Below are 6,796 nucleotides of genomic sequence, written 5' to 3'. Positions count from 1 at the left end.
TAATCAAGGACTCCTTTGCAGTTGAAGTGTTATGTCTAAGGAGTTAGGTTAGCTTGTGCTCAGGACCAAGCTCAGGATGGCCTTAGCCTTGGAGATGTTGGCACAGGCCTTGAGTTCAGAAATGCAATTTTTAAGTATGTCAACTCAATTTTAACAATATAGCCAAAGGGCCATAAGAATGGGAAAAAGCAGTCTGTTCCAAGCAACTCAAAAAATGTTTATAAACAAGAAATCCATTAAGTTAATTGACAACAGGACATGTGGCTTATTAACACCAGCAATACTTGTTCCTCTGTCTAGGACATCCCTTTATAGTTTTCATCATACCAGGAAACCGAAACATTAAGTTAATGCTGCTGGGTGATCAAGAGTTCAGGCTTTACAATAAGACTTAGGGCTTAATACCCACAACATGGAGTCTGTAAATCTTCAATGATTGTTCTCTCTAGTAAGTAGAATATTCATATGAGTCAGATACAGGGCCTCTGTTCCCTTGATTTTACTGGATAAACGCTGGTAATTTCTTAACTCCGTTTCTGTCACCATCACCTATTTTTTAAAACAGTCACTCCGAGCACCTTCATTTCCTAATGCTAGACAGTTAAAATACAACTGAGAATTTAATTTTCACTTGAGTCAGTTACATTCACCCAGTAAGTAAATGATAGCCTTCTTGAAAGCACGGCCCATGTTATATGCATGTTTTCATGTTAAGTATCCAACAGGGAAAAGGCGCTTAATAAAAATACGTTCATCAATTAATTTGAAAGATGTCTTGAGACCTGGAAAACAGTCAAGGCTCAGTGTACTCTTCTAGGAAAGTTGTTTCTTGTCCATCCATTTTAAGTTGACTCATGATTCTCGGTTTCATCATGTATATACTGACAATACTTCCAAACTGTAGGGAGTCTACCTAGTTTAAAACATGTGATTCCATGTGCCCAACCACAGGTGCTATTCATCTAAATAGGTAAAATACGGAATAGTTTTAAAACGGAATATAACATCACATGGAGCAAGGGATATATTAACAATATTCAGGTTCCTGAGTAAAGAAAAAAGGAAGGTTTGGATGGGGGAGGATGGAGAGTGGTAAATTGTCCTGTCTCCAGCATGCTCAGAAGTGGGCATTCTTTCAATACAATATTGATAGTTCTGGGGCTCTTGGTCTCAATGGGTGTAGACAGCATTACCAGGTTTTCAAAGCGACATAAATATTTTTAACATCTAACTCGTTTTGCTCTGATTATACACTAGGCAACCTTTCGTATGAATTTTGCCTTCCCAAATTTGAGGGCCAATAAAAACACACTGGGCCACTTAGTTTTTTTTCTTAGTATAAATTTATAAAGCTGGTATTCTGATTTTAAGTTATTCTTGACTATCCTTCACACTCCCATTCAAGAGAGAATGGCAGAAATGCAATTTGGACTATAAAAACCAGGCTTAAGTCTTTAGATTTTATTTTGCAAGCAGTTGCAACCTGTTGTGGGTTGGCTGGTTCTTTTACTTGCCGAAGGAAGGGAAGAAAGTTTGGAAACAGCACTATCTAAAAGGAGGTCCATTGTGCTGTTTAGGTGTAGTTGATCAGGAGCTGAAAGGGTGTATGAGGTAGTGGTAATAGAAAATCTGTCTCCCGTTATTACATAATGACACTTGCTTGGGCCAGAAAGTTGTCACCATTCTCAAAACTCTCCATGGACATTGCTGCTTCTGAGCCTCTGCCCATCAAACTGTTTCGTTTGGATCGTCTCCACCTTCATACTACGTTTTCCAATATCCCTGCATCCTAAACCCTTTTCGGTGGGGATAGTGCTTCAGAATCATCCCAGGAGCCTAAATGCCCTACCAGAGACCATGTTATCTCTAGTTACCCAAACAAAAGCTCTAATAAGCCAGAGAAGTGCGTTGCCGCCAGGGGGCGATGAGGCTTAACGCTGCAGGAGTCATAGAGCTGGCCGGAATAGTTCAACAGAGCCAGTAAACCACAACTGGTCACCGGGATTCCGCAATTCAATACTTTCTAAAACTTCTCGTTTGACAACGGTGAGGCACTTTGTTTTGGAGATTAGGTGCAGAAATATAGCTGCGAGCAAAAGGTACGGAGATTTATTCGCCCAACGTGGGGCTCGAACCCACGACCCTGAGATTAAGAGTCTCATGCTCTACCGACTGAGCTAGCCGGGCACTCCGCACGCAAAGTTCCTTCAGTGAATTAAGAGACTATAAAATTATTCCTGGATTGACAGGGATTAATAGGATTCTAGATTTTTTGACTGTTTTTGTTATATAAGATGACGTGAAACGCAAAGAATGTAAGCATTGTCTGAAATTATTGGCATGCATTCCATTCGCTTTCACGACATCTTCCCTCTTCGCCTCATTCTCACCAACATGTCTTGATAGACCACAAAATCCTTCCGGAATCCAAGAGTCGGAATCTCTGAACGCTCTAAGGGTGAGCCCAGCTCTGGCATTCCCAGAGCTCCAGGCCTGGTTGCCAATGTGGCTCCAAGCTCAGTCCCAAAGGTCAGGTCCTCGAACCAAAACACTGCACTGGGCCTTCTCCGTAACCCACTGAGACATTCCTCTCCTGTTTCTATCACCTGTCAACTCTGGCCCCTCTTGCCACGCTGTGTAAATGTAGTCCTAAAGGAATTCCCTGCGGTTTTCTCCCTCCTTTTCAGGCCGCTTGTTCTTGTTCATTTGTTGTCCTTCTCCACAATCAGGGCTTGCACACACAAAAAAGGGAGGCGGGAAGGGGTGTTGCAATTGCGTTTTAATATAAAATATTTGACAACCACTGGAATATAGGATCCAGTGATTTTTGTGTATTTTGTTTACCACAGACTGCAAAAGCTCATTGATTATAATAGATGCTAAACAAATATCTGTTTAAAGAATGTACCAACAGTACGCTCCGGGAAAAGAGAAAAAGTGCCCCTTCTCAATAATGAAGCAGAGCCCCTATTCCTGAATGATGGAAGAATACGCAACGAGGAAAGCCGAAATAACTTGTACAAAGGTTTCCAGCACCCCAACTCTATAGGTCAATATTTGATTTTTCCATTTGAACCCATTTCTTTGATATGATGAATGAATGATGGGTGACATTGAATTGAGATATGACCATCGTCTTCCTATACTATTTTTTAAATTTTAAAAATAATGTTTATTACCTGGATTTTTAAAAATTAACTTTTATTGGAGTATAGTTGCTTTACAATGTTGTTTCCTATACATTTCATATGACCACAACCGTGGAGTCGAACTTCTAGAATAACCAGAAACCTTGGCCTTTGCAAGAGTCAATTTAGAGCTGATGCAAAACTGAGTAAGAGCCAAAACTGAAAAGTACTTGTCTCTCTTAACTAGAAGAGTTATCTAGTTACTTATTTGAATCAAGTGCGTATACAGCCTACATATTTCTACATGAAAATATAGCAGTTTAATTTAACAGGAGATGTACCAATTTCTTTTGAGTGAGTTTAATAAAACATTCGATAGCGGGTGTAGGCCGCAAAACCTGGGCTCGTCCGGGATTTGAACCCGGGACCTCTCGCACCCTAAGCGAGAATCATACCCCTAGACCAACGAGCCACCTGCAGAAACTGTTTTTCTAAACAGATTAAATATTTACTTCTCCTAAATATTTACTCCGTTTTTCTTTCCTACTTGGATATATAACATTTTTCTCCGTCTCTGTTTCTCTTTGTTTCTGTCTCCCTGCTACCCTCCCTTCCTAGTTTTAAAACCAGATCGACTTAGCTCAGAAGTTCCCTGGATTTCCCCGCAACCGAATCCTTCGAAGATTGGTCTGTATAAAGCCTTATTTCTCAGAGATCGCTGATCCACCCTTTGTAAGAAACAACGGTGGCGTTTATTTAAAATAAAGAAACCTGTAGTCTTCCTCAAATCTACTGAGTCAAAGTCCCTGGGGGTGAGGCCCAATAAGCTGCATTTTTGACAAGCTCCCTAACTCCTCTTGGCTTGATCTCAGTATTTTCCACGGAAAATAGTGAAAATTCACTCAACGGGATATAAAGTTCTGAGGTCGTGAATGAATAAAGAAAATTCGTTGTACAAGGAACAAGGGGATACATAATTAGTGTTCAGAAAGTCGGTTTTGGTGGGAAATGAGACTGATTCAAGAGGCGTAACATCGAGAAGTGGACGAAACAGAGGGTCTGCTGGTGTCGGTTAACGTGGACCAACTGGTTGGTGACAGACGGCAAAGTAGATTCTGGAAAAGGGCTTAGTCCTTTCTTACCTAAAAAAATCAAAGTAACAAGAAAACACTTTTCCCAATATGGGAGTCCTCCCTTCATGTGAGGGATGATCTAACCGAATAGAAATCCTCAACTGAGCAATCGGATATCATGAACACTGCCTTTTTACACTTGCCCCGCATCTCAGTATGTTTTCAGACTATTTCGAGGGCAGTGTTTGGCCACTAAACAAACTGGTGACAGTTTTTCCTTCTGATGAACTTAATAACTCCTAAGGTGTCTTGCTGCTTTTCTGCTTCTCTTGGACAAAATTTTGAGCAATCTGTCTTGCTCAAAGACGTGTGCTCTGGACTCCCTAGGATGGTTTGGACTTGTGGCAAAATGTCTTTTGTTGGAGATACCACAGGCTGTCTCGTAGGACAGTCGTTGGACAGTTTGGCTGGAAAGTAATCAAAACTATTTCACGGTTAAATCACAGTGGTGGTCAAAAGGTGACTCTGGCCCGTACGGGGATCGAACCCGCGACCTTGGCGTTATTAGCACCACGCTCTAACCAACTGAGCTAACCGGCCGCACGCTTTTCACTTTTTTGGAAGCCTTTACAAGAAACTTTTCTCGTTCTTGATGTTTTGATAATAGGAACAGTATTGTGTATCTGAGCTGCTGGATTCGCCTACACCAAACAAGGCTTCGTCCGTTTCCCAACATTTGTCCTACTTTTCAGTACCATGACTCAGCAACAATACCTCCTCCTCCCCTTTGAGTGTTTTTAGGCCAGTTACCACAGCTAGCCGTTCACTAATGGATCCTGGGCAAGTTTCCAAGTTGCTCCTCTTCGGCCATCTGTCCATTGGGTGTGCTTTTCTGCGTTTTCAATTTCATTCATTACAGATATCCTAAAAAACTTCAAAGGTATCCTGTTTCCCTCTCTACGTATACAGTTCTATACGCCGTGGCTAAAAGAGTACCGAGAAAATTAGAGGAGGATACAAAGTAAGCATTGATGTTTTTAAAGGGCAATTTCTGATTATGTAGGTAAAAGGACCTGGAGATGCCGGGGATCGAACCCGGGGCCTCATACATGCGAAGCATGCGCTCTACCACTGAGCTACATCCCCATCCTGCAGAAAAGGCGTTTGTAGCACTTCCCAATTCTTTGAATCTGAATTTTTTTCCCCCTCTGCAACTCTAAGATTTTCTGAACGCTTAAATTAAATTCTCCTTTGCTTATTCAGCAAAATCTTGAAATGGTTAATGGGGCAACGTTCATGGGCATTTCGAGTGGAGAAAGCCTTCCAGTCATTGGACCCTTGTCAAGCACTTAACTTAGAGACGGAACGAAACCTGACGAGAAAAAAGAGAGTGGGACTCTCCTTTAAAAGCTTCTTTCCTTTTTTCTTTTTCCTTTTTTTCCCCTCTCCAAAGACAGCTGAGACCCACCACGAAATCAAATCGCTCCCTCAGTCCCTAGACCTATATTCAGGTATCCAAAGAGCGGCCGAAAGGTGATTTAATTATCCCTTAAAAGCATCAGCATTGGATTGGCTTCCTTTTGAAAGTGTTTGGGCCCAAATGTAGAATATTTGACTTGTTTCTCTGGGAAGCCTAGGAACTAAAGGCCAACCTGCAGTTTTTGACTGCACTGAATTCTATATGGTACTATAGAATATGTCTCTATATGCTACATAGAGATATAGTGTTTATATACATATAGTATATATCTAAACTAGAGTGAGCGAGAAAGATACAATTTGGGGAGACATTATAATTAATGTAATATGGTTTTATCGCGGCCTCAAAGACCTTCACTGTGGCTGAGTTTCTATGCCAAGCATTTTCTGAATAGCCAGCTCTGAACCGGAATCACAGGCGAAATGCCTAAAATCGTTCTTCTGAATGTATGCATAAATTGACTATAGTTGATGTGGAAGGCGTTTTTTTTTTTTCCTTGTGTGAGCCCGGATAGCTCAGTTGGCAGAGCATCAGACTTTTAATCTGAGGGTCCAGGGTTCAAGTCCCTGTTTGGGCGTTGTCATTTTCTTTTCCTATTCCTGTATATTCATCTCTAAAGAATAGTAACAGAAAGGAAGGTAAACTCAAATCACAAGCCGATTTCCCTAAAGAAAAAAAGAGGGGACCCTGAGCATGGCATAGTTATCACAACCTAGGACCTTTTCAGAAAATAGAAGGGCCTTTTAGCCGGAAGCCACAGCACAAAACATTTCATCTAGAGCTCGAGTAAAAGTTTCATTAACAATGGTAACAAATTATCAAAGGCCAAACTCTTTCTTGAAAAGCAACCAATGTGCAGAACTGCTCACTCTTCTCTACATTGGTGTGCTCCTCTCAGAGCTCAGCTCTGGGGATGCCCAGGTAAACTGGATAGAGGAGGTGGTGCCATACTCAGAATTCATGGCCTGGGGCAGTGCTTTCCAAACATTTTTGGCCATGACCAGTTTGTAGTTTAGTTTACATCTGGACCCATACACACATGTGTAACAGGAACAAAAGTTGCCTGAATTACCACTTACCACATGCATTGCATTCTATTTCAGATTCCATGTTAT

The 6,796-nt window shown here is 41.3% G+C and overlaps 5 non-coding genes across 5 annotated transcripts; 1 reads left to right on the top strand and 4 right to left on the bottom strand.

Annotated features, from left to right (window-relative positions):
* Window positions 1-2,114: 2,114 nt before the first annotated feature.
* On the bottom strand, window positions 2,115-2,187 carry TRNAK-CUU (transfer RNA lysine (anticodon CUU)). The gene has a single exon. It is a non-coding gene; the product is annotated as a tRNA-Lys (tRNA).
* Window positions 2,188-3,528: 1,341 nt separating this feature from the next.
* TRNAP-AGG (transfer RNA proline (anticodon AGG)) lies at window positions 3,529-3,600 on the bottom strand. Its single transcript has one exon. It is a non-coding gene; the product is annotated as a tRNA-Pro (tRNA).
* Window positions 3,601-4,727: 1,127 nt separating this feature from the next.
* On the bottom strand, window positions 4,728-4,801 carry TRNAI-AAU (transfer RNA isoleucine (anticodon AAU)). The gene has a single exon. It is a non-coding gene; the product is annotated as a tRNA-Ile (tRNA).
* Window positions 4,802-5,275: 474 nt separating this feature from the next.
* Window positions 5,276-5,347, bottom strand: TRNAA-CGC (transfer RNA alanine (anticodon CGC)). The gene has a single exon. It is a non-coding gene; the product is annotated as a tRNA-Ala (tRNA).
* An 838-nt stretch (window positions 5,348-6,185) lies between these two features.
* TRNAK-UUU (transfer RNA lysine (anticodon UUU)) lies at window positions 6,186-6,258 on the top strand. Its single transcript has one exon. It is a non-coding gene; the product is annotated as a tRNA-Lys (tRNA).
* The last annotated feature ends 538 nt before the right edge of the window (window positions 6,259-6,796 follow it).

This window comes from Delphinapterus leucas, chromosome 10 (assembly GCF_059928025.1).
Source record: "Delphinapterus leucas isolate spDelLeu-1000000601 "Yukka" chromosome 10, BTC_Dleu_Yukka2, whole genome shotgun sequence".
NCBI classification, from domain to species: Eukaryota; Metazoa; Chordata; class Mammalia; order Artiodactyla; family Monodontidae; genus Delphinapterus; species Delphinapterus leucas.
The sequence above is the reverse complement of the archived record's forward strand: the minus strand, read 5'-3'. Positions and strand labels throughout refer to the sequence as shown.